Below are 17,451 nucleotides of genomic sequence, written 5' to 3'. Positions count from 1 at the left end.
AGCATATGAAATAACAGAAACTGTAGTGAATGAGTGGGGATAGCTGAATGGACATTGGGCAGCTGCTGGGCAGCTGCTAGCCAGCTGGTTCAGGCACAGTTTCTTTAGTTCACTCTGTGAGGGGGCTGAGATCAGGACCTTTTTCTTGGTATACCTGTCCCTGCTTACAGGTCAACCTGGATTTGAATACTTGGCCTGTTTTCAGAGCTGAGGCTGCCTCACTTGTCAAAGATTTTTCTAGGCTGAGTATCTAGTTTTCACTCCTAACTAATGGAACTTAGGTCTTAGTTTATAAAATTTAGGTCTTTGTTCATAGATCATGACCATCTGCTCATGTTTTTTCACCCTGAAGAAGGGGTGAGTGTTAAAATTGCTGCTAGTGTATTGGGGACACTTCATTTCATTGAGGGAGTGGTGTCCAAACCTTCTGACTGTACGTGTTTAACAGTAAGACATGTTCAAGTGGTCATTCATATACTTGTATGTGTGTTTATATGCTTGTCCTACTTTACTGATATATTAATATCCGTTATGTAACACATATAATAGATATTTTAAATGATGAGCTATCAATAACATAAATTATATTTGTATTTAAAAATTACTAATTAAAATTATCAATTGTACAAGAACTTTTTTGGAGTGCAGTATGATTGAATATATTTAATTATTTTTGAAAATTTCATTTTGTCACTTGACACAATCTTTTATACATCAGATTCTAAGTTGAGGTTATTAAAGTGTCCAGATAAAAGTTTTTACAGGTGTCACATTTCATTTTTAGTCACAGATCATATAATGATGGAAACATTTTTAAATGGCTATTTGTTTAGCTGAAGTTTCTTTTAGAAAAGCAGTTATTTTCTTATTCATTACTAAAATGTCACTTTTAACTAGAAGGGACAGATTAAGGTGCTTATTTTTTCATATGACTTATCATTTACAGCTGCTTTATGATAAAAAGGACAGTATATTTGTCTCATTTGTAAAACATTAGTCTCATTTTATGTGAAAGAAAGATGTATAAAGCACTCCTCAGGACTTTGAATTAATGGAGAACCTCTGTGTGGTATAAAGATTTTAATATTTCCCACTTCATTAAAATTACTGTAAGCAGTCTAATGCTTATAAAGTTTCTTTAAAAATATAAATAAAAAGAGCTATACCGATGACATCCTGAAACACTGCAAGATGTTGAAGGCAAACAAATGCCATTAAAGGTGTCAACTCCTCCATTTTATGAAATTCTCTCTCTTCTCTCAGGATCTTTCTCTTTAAATAATGGTGACTGACACAAATCCAGCAAGGGTACTAATGTCAGCTTGATTAAATATTGGTAAAGTTTAATTTCTTTTTAGTTTTTAGGTAACAGTTAATATACATAGTAGAATTTTTTCCTGGACACAGACTGTGTGTGTGTCCCTTTAGGTTTATTCACATCCTTAGGAGACAACCAGTTCAATGTGTACTTAAGGTCTAGGGAAGCTGCTATGGGCAGCTGTTGAAATGGTATTTTATTTAGAGGCAGTACTTTTTAAATGTATAATGGCTATTTTTTCATATTTTTCCCCTGAAGTGTTTTGCTAAATGCCTGACAAACTTTGACTTTTAAGTTTCATTAAAATTGGGGAGCTCCTAGTAAAATGTAAATATTTGTAAATCATTCTGGGTACTGACATCATCCTTGACTTCACCTTAGTTTCTTACCTTCATTTTTCTTCTTTTTTTTCTTTTAAAATATTATCTTATTTGTATATCTTTTTAAAGGCCATTTTAAATCTGTTTTGGAACAAAATGGACTGAATCAGTTGTATACTGTTTAGATACCTGATTAAGGATATACTTTTATCATGACCTTCTTTTCCCCCTAAACGTTTAACTTTGTACTTTGAAAATTTAAAACATACTGGAACAAAGAATGGTAGAATGTACACACATTTACTCATCACCAAGATTCACCTGTTAATGTTTTGCTGTACTTGCCGCATCCATTTATCAGTTTACCAGTTCACCCAGTTAAGTTAACTTCATCATGCACCTGCAAACAAAGGATTTCTTCATAGCAGTGCCATAATCACACCGAAAAAATAAAGTTCCCTAAGATCTCATACCTGTCCACTTGTCCCCAGAATATTTTCACTTGATTTCTTCAAATCAAGATGCAGTCAAGGACCTAGTATTGTCTTTAGCTATGGTTCTGAGGCTTCCCACACCCTTTTCCAATCAATGATACTGACTTTTTGAAGAGATAAAACTAAATGTCTCTTAGGAGTCCCAAGTTTTGGATTTTATTGTTTGTGTGTGCGTGTGTGATGTCCGTTGGCTTGTTCCTCTGTTTCTTTAATTTCCTGTAAATTGGAAGTTAGGTTTAAAATAAGCTTGATTAGATACAGGTTAAATGTAGTTTGGTAAGACTCCTTCGTGGGTGAAGCTATGTAGTTAATATTACATTATGTCAGAAGTTTTACATTGTTTGGTTTTAATGTTAAATTTGATGGCTGGGTTAGGGTGGCAGCAGCCAAAGCTCTCCTTCCTAAATACTTGAGTTATTAGCAAGCAATTTGTAGAGGTATAACTTTGCAGCATGAGAATATTTAGTTCCTCATTAGCCTTCAGTGGTTTTGTGCATGCATTGATGATACTTGGTGGAATGAGCTGTAGCAAAGTGATGGTTTTCTAGTTCTGTCTTTTCACATTTGTTTGTTGGCATTCTTCTGGTAAAGAAAAGTTTTTCTCTTATGTGGTTGCTCTAAACTATAGCTCCTACCGAAGAGGCAGATTAAAGGGAAGGAATTAACAGTTGGTGATGAATTTCCAGAGTAAGAGTTGGTGAAGTGATCACATTAACTGCCTGAAGTGGCAGATTCTTTTTTTGGCTCTTTCATTTTAGATTTTCATAATGAATTCTTGGATTTTAAAAATACGCTGTTACACTCCTTTTACTTTTTCATCCCAGATATAATAAATGTGTGTTGGATGTCCATTTGTGTAAGTTCTCACAGGGAAAACTACGTACACTGCCGTTGTCACAGAAGCAGAGTGCTTCTTACAGTACTTACTGATTTTTTACTTCATCTTTGGATTCAGTATTTTAATTTTGGCTTCAGAACCATATTTTCCTGTTCTGTGTGTGTAATTACAGTTAACCCTTGAACAATATGGGTTTGAACTGTGGGGGTCCACTTACACATGGAATTTTTTTCTGTAGAAAATGCTACTGTGCTACATGACTCACTCGTGCAGAATGGTGGGTAGCTGACCTTAAGTTACATGTGGATTTTTGACTGCATGGAAGGCTGCCACCCCAAACCCCCAAGTTGTTCAAGGTCACTTGTACAGTTTCTTTATGAAAGATTTCCTGGTATGCAACTTCACAAAAAGTACATCTGATGTCAGTTTGGTAGCTGATCTGTTGATAGGGTTTGGTAGAAAACTTTTAAATTTGATACACACTGATCACAGGAAAATTGTCAAATGACCTTGACTAATGGACAAGCGGTGTTGTCTTTAATATGGAAATATTCATGTGATATTTTAGGAAAATAGTTATTTCATGTAAAAAATTTCCCAGGGGACGGATCGTTTTTTATTTTAACCATTTTGAATGGGTCATTTTCTAAAATTGATTAGATAGCTCTTCCTTTTAAAAAATAATATAGTGAAATTTTAACTGTTGATTGAATTATCTTAGGAAATAAATTATTATATCATTCATTATTAGTGATATCCTTAGATACTGTTTTAGTAGGTAGGGCTTTTGGTCCCTACATTAATTGGACCTGAGACAGATACAGTTGGAAAAAACTTTTTTAATGGTTTCTTTCTCATTTTTTTAATAATAGTATCTTTGGACCTAATAGTGTATCTTTCTCAAACATCTGGTGTATTCCATTCATCTAATTGAGAGGCCAGGACACTTAGAGATAATTAGAAATATGTGAAATAATTAGTTAGAAATATATGAAATAAAAGTAGGGTGCTTATGAATGAAGGTATGTGTATGTGTAGCACATGGTGGAAATAAACTATTAAATAAGTAGTTTTTCTCTGAGGGCTGCTATTCACTTGATTTTCCTTAGGAAGGGCTCTAGAATTAGAATTGTGATTAAAATGAACTCGGTAAGGGGTCGCTGTGTCCATTACGGCTCATAGGAACTCACAGAGACTATTGAAGATAACAGAGTATTTACTGACTTCTAAACCTACATTGCGGAATGGAACGGGATACATTTTACTGTATATAGTTAATAAAGGCTAAATACATAAAATATTAATTCATTTTTTTACTCATTAAGACTCTTCCTTAAGTATATTTGTTTATCCAGTATGTTTATTAGAATTTTCTTCTTGTATTTTCTGAGTTCTTACAATTTTGTGTTCTAAATTTATTGCAGAGTTGATACTTTTTCTGTCAATTTTTAAAAATTTTCAGTTTTTTGGTATAAGTGACATATAAAATTATATGATATTTAAAGTGTGTATCATGGTGATTTGATATACAGTGTGAAAGGGTTCTCTTCTAGTTAATTAATACATCCATCACCTCATGTATTTGTCTTTTTTTGTGTGTGTGTTAAGAACATTTAAGTTCAATTCTTGCCGCAAATTTCAGTGATAAAATACAGTGGTATCAACTGTAGTCACCATTTCCTCAGATTATTCATTTTAGAGCTGCAAGTTTGTATGCTTTTACCAACCTCAGCCTCTCCTTATTTCCCCCTGGAAACTACCCATTTACTCGCTTTTTCTCTTAAGTTTGATTTTTTTTTTTTTACATTCCACATGTAAGTGATAGCCATGTAGCATTTGTCTTTGGCTTGTTTCACTTACCATAATGCCCTCAGGGTCCATCCGTCTAATCCCAAATGGCAGGATTTCTTCTTTCTCATGACTGAATAACATTCCGTTGTGTATACGTACCACATCTTTATCTAGTCAGCCACTGATGGACTAGGTTATATCCATGTCTTGGCTGTTGTAGCTAAAGCTGCAGTGAGCATGGGAATGCAAATATTGCTCCAGTATCCTGTTTTCATCTCCTTTGGATATACACCCAGGGGTAAAATTGCTGGATCATATGGTAGTTCTATTTTTAATATTCTGAGGAACTTGCACACAGTTTTCCATAGCAACTATAGCAGTTTACACTTCTCTCAGGAGTGTGCAAGGGCTCTCTGTCTCCACATCCTTGCCAGCACTAGTTGCTCTCATTGTTGTGAAGATAACCATTCTGACAGGTGTGAAGTGATAATTCGTTGTGGTTCTGATTTGCATCTCCTGGATGATTTGGGATTGTTGAGTACCTTTTCATATATTTGTTGGCCATGTATTTGTATGTCTTTGGAAAATGTCTTCAATTCCTCACTCATTTTTTAATTGGATTGTTTGCTATCTTGCTGTTGAGTTGTGTGAGTTCTTTATATATTTTCAGTATTAACTTCTTATCAGCTATATGATATGCAAATATTTCCTCCAATTCTGTAGGTCACCCTTTCATTTTGTTGATGGTTTCCTTTGTTATGCAGAAGTTTTTTAGTTTGATGTAGTCACACTTGTTTTGCCTTTGCTTTTGGTGTCAAATCCAAAAAATTATTGCCAAGGCCGATATCAAGGAGCTTATTCTCTACATTTTCTTCTAGGAGTTTTATGGTTTCATGTCTTATGTTCATGTCTTTAATTCATTTTGTGTTGATTTCTGTGTATGGTGTAAGATAGTGGTCTAGTTTCATTCTTTTACATGTAGCTGTCCAGTTTTCCCAAACACCATTTATTGAAGAGACTACCCTGATTGTATTCTTGGCTCTGTTGTCATAAGTTAATGACCATATATGCGTGGGTTTGTCTCTGGGCTCTTTGTTCCACTGATCGATGGGCCTGTTTTGATGGTTATAACTTTGTAGTATAGTTTGAAATCAGGGAGTGTGATACCTCCAACTTTGTTCTTCTTTCTCGAGACTGCTTTGGCTATTCTTGGTCTTTTGTGGTTCCATACAAATTTTAGGATTGTTTGTTCTATTTCTTTGAAAAATCCATTGGAATTTTGTTAGGGACTGCATTGAATTTGTAGATTGCTTTGGGTATGTTAAATATTTTAACAACATTAATTCTTCCAGTCCATGAGCATGGAAATCTTTCCATTTATTTGTGTCTTCAGTTTCTTTCATCATTGTCCTTTGGTTTTCAGTGTAGAGATCATTCACTTCTTTTGTTAAATTTATTCCTAAGTATTTTATTCTTTTTGATGCAATTAATGTTATATTTTCAATCTCTATTAATATACTTGATCAAAGTTCCTTTTAGATAGAGACTTTTATCAGTTGTGGAGAGGCTTTTAGTTATGATGCATACTAATTTTATCTTTCTGAGCAGGTAGCTTTTCTGTTGTTGTTTGTTTCTTTCATGTTGGGATACTTCCTTCTAATCTGTGATTTTTAAAAACTATTAGCATTTTTAGCCTGAGTTCTGCAAGGGGACGGTCAGCACTACTGTGCTATGGAGTAGAGGTTTGTTATTTTGTTTCTTTTTCTTCCTAATGTAATTTCCTAATTGGAGTCAGATTTAACAAGGTGGTTCTAATCTCTTGAGATAAAAATTTGGGAACCTTTAATTTTTGTATGCATTCATGCATTTGTTCATTCAAGCTGTGCTTAGGACTGAACACTCACTGTATGTTCCAGCTGCCATTATAGGAATTACAAATATATCAGAAAGCAATGACAAATTCCTGCCCTCATGGAGTTTATATTCTATTTAATGTTGTGTATAATATCATTAAAAGTCTTGTCCTTGGCTGCTGTGGATTAAGGATGTAATCCTCTAAGAACTTTTTGCTTGGCCTTGTTTGTCTCTGGTTTTCTTTTATATTTGAGTAAAAGCAAACATGTTACAGAGCAAAGTGCCTAATTGGGATCTGGTTCATTGCAGTGTAAAACTCAGTAAGTAATGGTAAGATCCATATTGTAAGAGGGTTAGTCATACTTCTTTCAACCAATTCCTGTTTTATGGTAACATTCTCATTAAATAGCATTCCAGGCATCAGCAGCTTACAGCATGATTCCAGAGTTGTGAGGTATAATGATTTGCTTTGGCAAAAAGTGGTTTGTAGTGGTTTGTAGTGTTTGTTCATTTCACGGACATTTGTTGGGTACCCATCATAAGCCAGTGCTGGAGGGTATAGTTGTGTTTGAGACAAATAAAGTCCCTGTCCTCTTGGAGCTTCCAAGTAGAATGTAAAGGTGATAGAGACTGGTTGGTTGTTTGGTGGCCGATGGCATCTATTTGGGTTGGGCTGCTCAGAGCAAGTCTGTGTGTGGAGGTGACACAAGAGTAGCGACATGTTTAGACACATGTAGTGGCCCACCTTTTGAAGATCCTGGGTTGCTGGGTAAGGGAAGTACATTCCCAGTAGAGAAGTAGCAAATTTTCTTTTGCTATTAATTACATTAATACATTAATGTAAGTGGTGATTAGTCAATGTTTTTGTCAGAGTAAAGTAATCCAATGTTAATAAATAGTTCTACAGTTGACCCTTAAACAGTGTGAAGTTAGGGATGCCAGCCCTGAACGTAGTCAGAAATTTGAGTATAATGTACAGTCTGCCTTCCACATCAGAGGTTCCTTCCTGCCCACAGTTCCTCCGTATCTGTGGTGTCACGTCCATGGACTCAGGCAACCATGGATCATGTGATACTGAGTAGTTACTATTGAAAAAGATTCGTGTATAAGTGGACCCCGCCCCCAATTGAAACCCATGTTACTCAGGGGCCGGCTGTAGTATCAGCTCGGGTGTATTTACAGGAATACATTCATGTTTGGTTTTTTACTCAAGTTGAATCTATAATTGGTGGACTGTGTAAATGAGCTGTAAGACAATGATTTCCCTATATGCTCCCCCACCAGAAGAGAAGAAAATCCTAAGAGATAAAAATATAAAATTTAAACAACCAAGAAGCAAATCTTTAAGCAAGTAAATAATCCCCAGTACCCCCTGAACACTCAAGTTTGTATTAACGGTGTTTACCTGGTCACTGTAAGTTTTCCAGAATTGGCTGGTGGGTGGCCGAGTGCCTCTTCTATGTGCTTGTGTTTAGAAGTATGGAGTGGAGCTAATCAACTGAAAATTTATGTACATTTTGATATTTTCCTTAATTTAATAATAATTGCTGCCTGGTAGTTTAAAAGAAAAACCTTTGGTACATTTTTTGCCAATCCTATATTATATCCTTATGTCCTATATTTAGGTACATATTTAGATATGTATAAAGTCAGATATTTAGATGTTTATGAAATTAGATTTTCATGTTTTCTGATTAGGTTTCTGTTCTCTTTTTCATGGATATGGTTTGTAGTTAACATGATGGGATATCTACTCTGATTTTTCTCTGTTTTTGATAGAATTGAATTCTGAAAGAGTCTGTCAAAGTCTTTACAATTGAATTTCAGTGTTAACCACACACAGTCTCCTATATTTATTCATCAGTTTGTCTTGCCCTGTTGTTATTGTTCTGTTCACAGCAGACTCCTGGAAAGAATTTTAATCTCGCTGTCCCTGGTCCCTCCTGCAGATTCTGATTCTGCTCTCACTGACTGCACTGGGTTGCAGGCAGTGTCACTGCTAGGTGCGATCTCTGGTTACCCCTCCCGCTTATTCTCTTGCCTTGCTGTCTTCTTCCTCTCAGTTTCTTCTGTTCTCCTCTTTACCTTCCTGACCTCTAGGCACCAGAGTATCTCAGGGCTCAGATTTTAGGCATCTTCTCTGTTTATACTCACTGTTATGGTGATGTTATACAGTTTTATGACTTAAAAAATGCTTTAGAATTCAACTCCCAATCATATCTACTCCAGACTCCTGTGTTTACTCCTTTGAATGTCTCTTGGCATCTGAAGCAACTGTCCAGCACTGAACTTTCAGAACCTCCTTCCTTCCCCACCTCCCCATTCCCCTTGTACATTTATGCCTACAGTCTCCCTCATCTCCAGAAATGGCAGTTTTTGAGTTGCTCAGCAGAAAACTTTGAAGTCATTCTTTACTCACCCTCTTTCACGTTCGGTATTCAGTTGATCAGCAGATCCTGTTGGCTTTATTTTCAAAGTATATCCGGAATCTGGCAGCTTGTACACCTGACTTTCTTCACTGCCGCTGGGTTTTAGCTGTTACTGTTTCTCATCTGAGTTACTGTATTAACCTGAAAGTGGCTTCCCTGCTTCTGCCCCTGAGGATTCTCTCCGTCTGTTCTCAAAAGAGCACCAAGAGTAATCTTATAAAAAGTTAGATCTTATCACCCTTGTGTTCACAGTGCCCTGGTAACTTTCCATTTCACACAAAGAAAAAAGCTGAAGTCCTCATGGCTTACAAGACTGACTTTAGCTTGCCGCCATCCCTCTCTGTTTTTATCTTCTCTTCTCCCCCTTTTCCCTTATCTGGCCACACAGACCTGCCCCCATTCTCTTCTTCAGCATCCTGTGCATGCTCCTGCCTCAGAGTCTGGGTGCTTGATGTGCCTTCTCGATAGAAAGCTACTCCCTCAACCTGCTCGGCTTTGGCTGAGAGGTCACTTCGGTGTTGTCACCCCCAGGCTTCTTGCAGCCTGCACAGTGAGCGCCTTTCTCCCGCCGGAAGCGCGTGTGCAGGAGGCCGCCGGTACCAGTTTTCCCTGGCCATTCAGTTTGAAATTATAGACCACTGTTTGTTCCCTTCTGTGCACTCCCTGTTACTCTTTCCTTTTGTTCACATGCCTTATCATCTAACATGCTGTATGTCTTGTCTCACCCTCGTTAAAATGAAGCTTCATGGGAACAGTGTTTTAAACATTTTCTATTTTATGGAAAACATCAAACAAAGCAGTGAGACTAGTATAATGAATCCTCATCTACCTGTTACTCATACAGTTATTAGTTGGCTTTTTTCCTTTTATACCCCACTCACTTCTCCTTATCGCCCTTCAACCAAGAGTATTTTGAAGCATAGCCCAGAAATCATGTAATTTCATGTGTAAATATTTCAACATATATCTCTAAAATATAAGAATTCTTTAAAAAAATACCACTAATATTAATTATCCTGCCTAAAACATTTAAAGATAGTTTTTAATATTTCAAAATAGGCATTCAGTGTTTATTTACCCACTTCTCACACATTTTTCTTTTTAGAGTTTGAAATGGAATTGAAGTAGGTCAGTATATTCATTTGGTTGCTATGTAACTTTAGTATATTTCAGTCTACGTAAATGCCACCCCCGACACACTCACTCTCTCTCTCTGTCTCCCTCTCTCTCTCTCTCTCTCTCTCTCTCTATATATATATATACACTTTTTTTTTTTCGGTGAAGAAACCAGGTTATTTATCTTGAGAATTCTGTATCATTGGTATCTGAAATAATCTAGGCCAGTGTGTGTGACACATAGTAGGTGCTCAGTAAATATTTTTGAAGGAATAACCTTAAAGGTACATGATTTATGGTATTTTAGGGTGGAATTAAAATGTTAAAAATTTAGGGAATCTCACTTTTGTAATAACCTGATAGAATCATGTTGGCAATAAGAGAAATTATTTTGATAGTTGGGAAGGGGTCAGATGAAGGCCACTTAGGGCTATGGAAAATTGTCTGAAAAAAGCTGCCAGGATTTAATAATGGCTACCACCTTATTGTTTGCAACAGTAGTTTATTCAGTTTTCACAGCAGCCTTTCAATGGAGGGTGCTAATATCGCATTTTCCCAGTAAAGTAATTGAGGTTGTTCAGTGGGGGAAGTGGAGGGGAAGGGGTGCTGAACATTTGTGCTTTTCTTAATAGACTTTGTAGAACTAGACACAGCTCTGTAAAGCCATGTGCATGTATAGCTTTAAAAAGCAGCACCAATGATACTACTTCTCTCTGTGTAAAAAATCTTTCCAGCTTCTTTTTCTAGGCATTCATGCATGTATTACACATTTTGTGGGGAAATTTGTTTTTGACAAAATATTTTCAGTGTGAGATAGATTAGAAAGTGTGAATAAGAAGAAGAGGAAAAATCCTTTCTGAAATAACCATCATTAGCATTTTGGTGTATGTTTTATTGGTGTGTGTGTGTGAGAATATAAAGCTTGGGAAACAGTTTCACCATCTGCAGTTCTTTCCCTCATAAAATGCCTTTATTTAGTATATCGAAGGCTCTGAAGATCTGCAGCGAAGAAAGTGTTTTAACTTCGTTTAACCCAGTGTCTTTCTTTTAGATTTGTTTGCTAGAAACCCCCTTTCTGTGAAATATTGATACTAATCAGTTTTTCCAAAGTATGAATTGAGTTTGACAGAAGTTGAAATATTTGTGCATGTTTAAATATAAGACTTCAGAATGTGTTAAATTTCAGCAGAAAGGATGGATAATTTAATAGTGTTGGAGTAACTGAACACAGCATTCTGGAAAAAAATTGTTAGATTGACACCAGGCAATACTCAAATAAGGTAAGCTAAGGAAAATACTTGCATCAAGTAGGTAACACAGATTTTACATAAAGAGTTCATACAAATTGTTGAGAGAAAAACACATTAAGACCTGAGTGGGAGAGCAGGCAAAGCTAAAGAAATACAGAAAGGGAGTATATACCTCAAGCTTCTTAGTAACTGTGTTTCTTTTAAAAATCTGAAACTCAGTGCTTGGTAAGTTCTTAACTGAGACTTAATATGAACCTTTTTGCACTGTAAATGGTTTATACTCTTTATCAAAAGCCATGTGATGAGATTAAAAATGGTAAAATATATACATTTGCCTTCTTTGATTCAGTAAACCTGTATTTTAAAGTTTATTGCAAAGAAGAAATTCAAGCGGGAAAAAAGATAGTAACATTATTTGTATTTTTCAGATTAGAAACATACTAATATCTAAAATGATGAATTCACTCCCAAATAACTAACTGTGTATAACGCATAACTTGATGGTGTGTATCCTGACATGGCCTCTTTTGGGAAGGAATGTCTGAATCATCTGTCCATAAAGGAAAGGCTTTATGGTGGTGGTCTTCTGCGGTGTTATGAGGATGTATTTGTGTAATTTCTTATTCTACTTCAGGTGACAAGCCCTATGGATACCTAACCTTTATTGTCGTGATACTGCAGAGATCATGCTTTTTAGTTTTTTTCTCAAGTCCGATATTTAGTGCCAGGTTTCATAATAGAGGAGATAAGTGTCCTAGAAGCAGTGGAGTTTGGCCTTTGCTTTGCCAGCCTGAGTTACGACAGGTCAGATGAGAAGAGTCCCTGCTGTACTGTGGTTCTCCTTTGTATGGTATAAAGTGATTTAAACAGTTTTGAGCAGTTCAGTAAGTTTAACTTCAAATAGTTAGGTTTTATTCTCTTTTACCTTCTCCTTTCAAGAAGACAGATTTGAATTAAATAGTTGGATTTGAATAAAGTAGTGTTAGTGTCAGGAGGACTTCACGTAGGCCTGACTCAGCAGATTTAAGGAGGGCCATTTGCAGATGAGGATGGGAGGAATTTTAATGTGATATAAATTCAGGCTCACGGAGAGTTTGATTTTAAAGATTTTATGCCAGCATTTCAAAATGAGAATGACGCCTAATTTTGAAATGTGAGAGGGAGTAAAAGCATATTGTTTTCCTACATATTGCATTGCTCTCCTACAGAATTCAGGCCATTGCTTTTTTTTTTTAAAAAAAAAACCAAATTCCCCAATACATCCCTAGTGGATGTATTGAGTAGGACTGGGCGCTTTTTAAAAATTGGATATCAAATACTGAATGCTAGTTTGCCTGTGGCAGTGGGAGGGGCAGATGTGGGAGGTCCCTGAGAGTATTTTGAAAAGAACACAGATTCTCCTTCACTTCTTTCTGTTCATTTTCTTGGTGGCAGCTGTTGGATTGAATGCTTTAAAACATAAATACCTAACTGGGAGGGTTTTGCCAGAGATTATTCATTCTGTAGTCTGAATTAATTTAATCAGATAAATGGATTGGAAGAAAGAAATTTCAGGTATTTTTTTTAACGGTTGATTTGTTCTGGAGGGAGTTGAGGGAAAAAAGTAAGGAAAAAGAGTACATAAATTTTGATGTTGAGGTCCATGATGGGGAGACTGTGAACAAAAATCAGCAATTTCTAAGTGCCAGGTTGTATTCCAAGCCCTTTACCCATAGAATTTAGTCATCATGGCGCTTCTCATTGCTAGGATGGTCTCAATTTTATAGAAGAATCTGAGGCACAGAGAGGTTAAGTAGGTGCTTTGGTTGTTGGGGGCCTACTTCTGCTTGAGAAGAAAATGGAAATGTCGCAGACAATGTAGAGCTTGATATAATGTCAAGGTGACTTTTTGAGACGAAGGAAACATATTGCCAGGAGCAGCAGGAGTACAAAAGAGCTTGCATTCTTGGAAGTCTTCTGAGAAGCATCTCAAATGCAGTCTCAGGTAATTTAATGGTAGGTTGTTGACTTAAAAGATTTTAAGATGCCAGGGCCTCAGGCATCACTCAGCTTCCAGAGTTATTTCCAGCTGCGGAAGGTGCTCAGATCTCTTGCTATTCCCCCTCCTCCCCTTCCAACTCTCCTCTTGCCTCTTTGCCAGTTCTTGCCCTTCTCCTTCCCTCACTCCCTCTTTGTAAAGGGGACTCTCCCTGCCTCATCTCCTGCCCCCACCCCTCCCCATTTCTTTTACTTACACAGAAAAGCCATCTTTCTCGTCACTTTAACTCCCTTCAGTCAAGTGTCCCCATTTTCTTTTACCATTAAGTGTCTTAAAAATAAATGAAAGAGAAACTGCTGTTGTCATCTCTACTTAGTCACTTTTTAACCTCTTGGCATCTGGTCCTTTGCTTCTGTGTGTCAAATTAGTGGCTTTTTCTCCTTCCTTTGTTCTCTCTCTGTAGTGGTTAACCTTCCTGATTCCTGAAGTTCTCCTTACCCTTCTTTTGAGATGGTGTGCTACCCTGATGCTTCTCTTGCCTGCTCTTTTTTTTCTTCATGTCACTAACATATTCAAAAAATTGTCATTACCTTACTTTCAAATTTGTTCTTTCTAACTTCTCTCTCAGTCATCAGAGTTTAAATTTTCCTGGTCCTTTCTTTCCCCTAATTCTTTTATTCAGCAGATGTCTCTGGAGTAGCCACTGTATACCAGGTTATGACTAGGTTCTGGAGTTTCAGCGGCAAGTAAGAGACAAAGTCCCTGGATTGTACAGATTACATTCTAGTGGCAAATTTGATGTTTCATTGGGTAATGAAACACATTTTAAAGGATAAAATATGCTAAGGGTCAGGAGGCAGCAGTGGGAGAATGTACTGTTTTGGATAAGATCCACAGGAATGGTTAGTTCTGTGAAATGGTGGATTTTAAGTGAAATCTGAACAAAGCAGGAGAGTGAGCCCTGTGGCTGTCTGGGAGGAGTGCATTCCAAGCAGAGGACGATCAAGTGAAACGACCCTGAGATGGCCTTTTGCTTCCCCTTGTTCTGGAGAGACCCGTGTGACTGGAGCACAGTGAGTCAGTGGTAGAAGAGAAGTCAGGGAAGTTGGTGAGGGAAGCCCTTCTTAGGATCCTGGGGGCTCTGCCTAGGATTTTGAACATGCATCTCAGTTTGTTGGTAGGGGTTTGGAGGGTCTTGACAGAAGAATGGTAACGTAATACAACTTTTTACTTTGAAAGAATCTAAAATGTAGTTATGACTGTGGAGTGCATGTGTGTGTGTCTGTGTTTGTGTGTGTGTGTAGGAGGTGGCCATAGGGGAACCCGGGACACTAGGAGTCTTACAGTACAGCCTATCTTGTTTTTAAATTTATTTGGCTGTGTTGAGTCTTCGTTGCTGCACACAGGCTTTCTCTAGTTGAGGTGAGCGGGGGCTACTCTTCATTGCAGTGCACAGGCTTCTCATTGCGGTGGCTTCTCTTGTTGAGGAGCACAGGCTCTAGGCGCATGGGCTTCAGTAGTTGCAGCACATGGGCTCAGTAGTTGTGCCGTGCAGGCTTAGTAGTTTTGGCGCACAGGCTCCGTGGTATGTGGATCTTCCCGGACCAGGGATTGAACCTGTGTCCCCTTCATTGGCAGGTGGATTCGTAAACACTGCACCACCAGGGAAGTCCCTACAGTACAGTCTTAATGGGAGATGATGGTAATGTGGAGTAGAATGTGCGCTTTGGAGGTGATCAGTGGTGATATGTTTTGTTGAGCTGACCACTTGGATGTGGGATATGAGGAGAGAGGAGCTGGGGATAGTTCTAGAGCTTTAGGGTTGAGCAGCTGAGTGAATGGAGGTTCCATCTCTTGGGACTATCTTAGGAGGACAATTTCACTGAAGGGGGAATGGGTGGAATCAGTGTTTATTTTCTATATGTTAAGCTCGAGGTACCTGTTAGACAACCTAGTGGACGTGTCAAATTACACTCTTCCAGAGGTTGAATATGAACTTGGGGCTGGGGGAAATAACTTTGGGAGTCATGTGAATATAGATGGACTGAATGAGATCATTTAGGGAGGAGTGAGTGGGGATAAAGGAGAGGTGGGAGGACTGAACCCTCAAGTCCTCGGTGTGGGACGTCTCTAAGAAGAGCTCTGTAAAGGGTATTGAGAAGAAGTAGCTAGTGAGGGAGGAGTGTGTGATGTTCAGAAGTTAAGTGAGGAGAAGGGATTCACGGAGGGGAAGAGGATTGAGCTATGTCAGCTGCTGCCAGGAAATACCATAAGATAAAATCTAGTAATTGACCTTTGGATTTGGCTTTGCTAAATTCTGTTGATTCTGCTTTGCAGTATAGCCCTAAAATTCATAACACACATTTCACTCTCTGCCAGCGAACACTGTTAATCAGATTTTAATTGCTTTCTCCTGGACTATTTTTTGAATTATTACTTTCTCTCCTGATTATAATACAAAACGCATGTTTATTGTAGAAAATGTGGAAAACACGGAGGCAGTGTAACAGTGATAGTCACTGATAACACTGCAGTGCCTCCCCCATCCATTTCTGTCTCTGCACACTTGTCATGCGTATAATGCCTAACTTTTGCTTTTTAAAATGAACATGGTGGAACTATTAATCTGATTTTAAAAATTCTTAGAATGTGTGTGAATGTGTGGCAACATAAGTATTCCATTATGGTGGAGTAGCCTTCTAACTGAACTCCTCGCCTGTTTTCCCTAATTATATCTTAAATGAGTCCCGATGAATTTTCCTAAGATATATTCTTCTCTAAGCTTTTAGTGCGTATAGCGTAGTGATTAAAAGCATGGGCTCTGCTTTTGAGAGTAATCCATGCATATAGCAGGAAATGTGCAAAATAGGAAAAAAGTATATTCTTATCTTTTATAGAATAACTTGTTATAATTTTCATCTATTTCCTGCTCATCTATTTTTTTTTGTTTGTCTAAATACAACATTTCATTTGTCTGTTTCTAACAAGGATCACACTGTTATCCAGCCAGCATTTTTTTTCATAATTTATTCTCTCTTCTCTACTTTATAATATATTGGTCAAAGTACATAAGCAGTTTCATGATTCTGTTTGTTGTCAAATTGCTCTTCAAAAAGATTGTACCATTTGAAAGTATATTTATAAAGAATTTTGTTCTCTTTAAATTTTAGGATAGACCACTATCTTGTTGAACTCTTAAATGAAGTTCTACTTGGATACAAAGATGAGGACTAGATAACTGCTTGAGGTTCCTTCTAACCCCTAGGATGAAGATAATAACTAACATTTGTGTAGTGCTCTAAAGCTTACAAAGTGAGTTCTCATACATCATCTCACTTGATCCTCACAACAGCCCTGTGAGGTAGGTAGGACAGGTATTGTTATTCTCATTTTAGAGATAAAGAAACTAGAGAGGTTAAGGGACTTGGTCAGGTTTTATTTAAGTATTTTAGCAGAGACTTCAAACCAGGCCATATGATCTAAATAATCACATTCTTTCTACAAGATTTCATACAACTGCACATTTAGAATTGCTGTATGTCAGCTAGTTAAGTGACATTTGTTAGAAGTAAACCTGTTGATAATATAAATAGTGTCCCCAATCCTTTTCCATGCCCCCCCTTCCATTAAATGAATGACCCTTTCTTTCTATTGACTAGGGGAAGGTAATTTAATTATATAGTTATATTAAACACCTGCTGTTTTCCCTAGCATTTGGGGGGAGGGGAAAGTTACATTATGTTTTTCATTTTCGTGTGTGTGTGCGCTTGCTACAACTCAAGTAATATCTCCATTACTTTCTCTCACACATGTAGCGTAAAGTTTTGAAGGGATAGATTACGGTTAGAACTAGAATCTTTTGGTCCTAGCATGAACCTAGAATCAAAAGCTTTTCAGGGTATTTACTCTTTTTTTGTACTACTTTAACCAAAATTGGGATAATTAAGTACTCCTGGTATAGCTGCTTATGATGTTGACAAAGGTGCAGTGAATGATAAGTGAGAGTGAGTGATAGTGGAGGTGAAATCAAGAATTACAACTACTCTTTGACTAGTGCCTCACA

General features: G+C 37.2%; 1 protein-coding gene across 4 annotated transcripts in view; it reads left to right on the top strand.

Annotated features, from left to right (window-relative positions):
- The window catches only part of PHF3 (PHD finger protein 3), a 74,323-nt gene that overhangs the window by 25,078 nt on the left and 31,794 nt on the right, over positions 1–17,451 (top strand). The window lies entirely within an intron of this gene.

This window comes from Hippopotamus amphibius, chromosome 6 (assembly GCF_030028045.1).
Source record: "Hippopotamus amphibius kiboko isolate mHipAmp2 chromosome 6, mHipAmp2.hap2, whole genome shotgun sequence".
Taxonomy (NCBI): domain Eukaryota; kingdom Metazoa; phylum Chordata; class Mammalia; order Artiodactyla; family Hippopotamidae; genus Hippopotamus; species Hippopotamus amphibius.
Note: the sequence above shows the minus strand (reverse complement) of the source record. Positions and strands in the feature narration are given on the sequence as shown.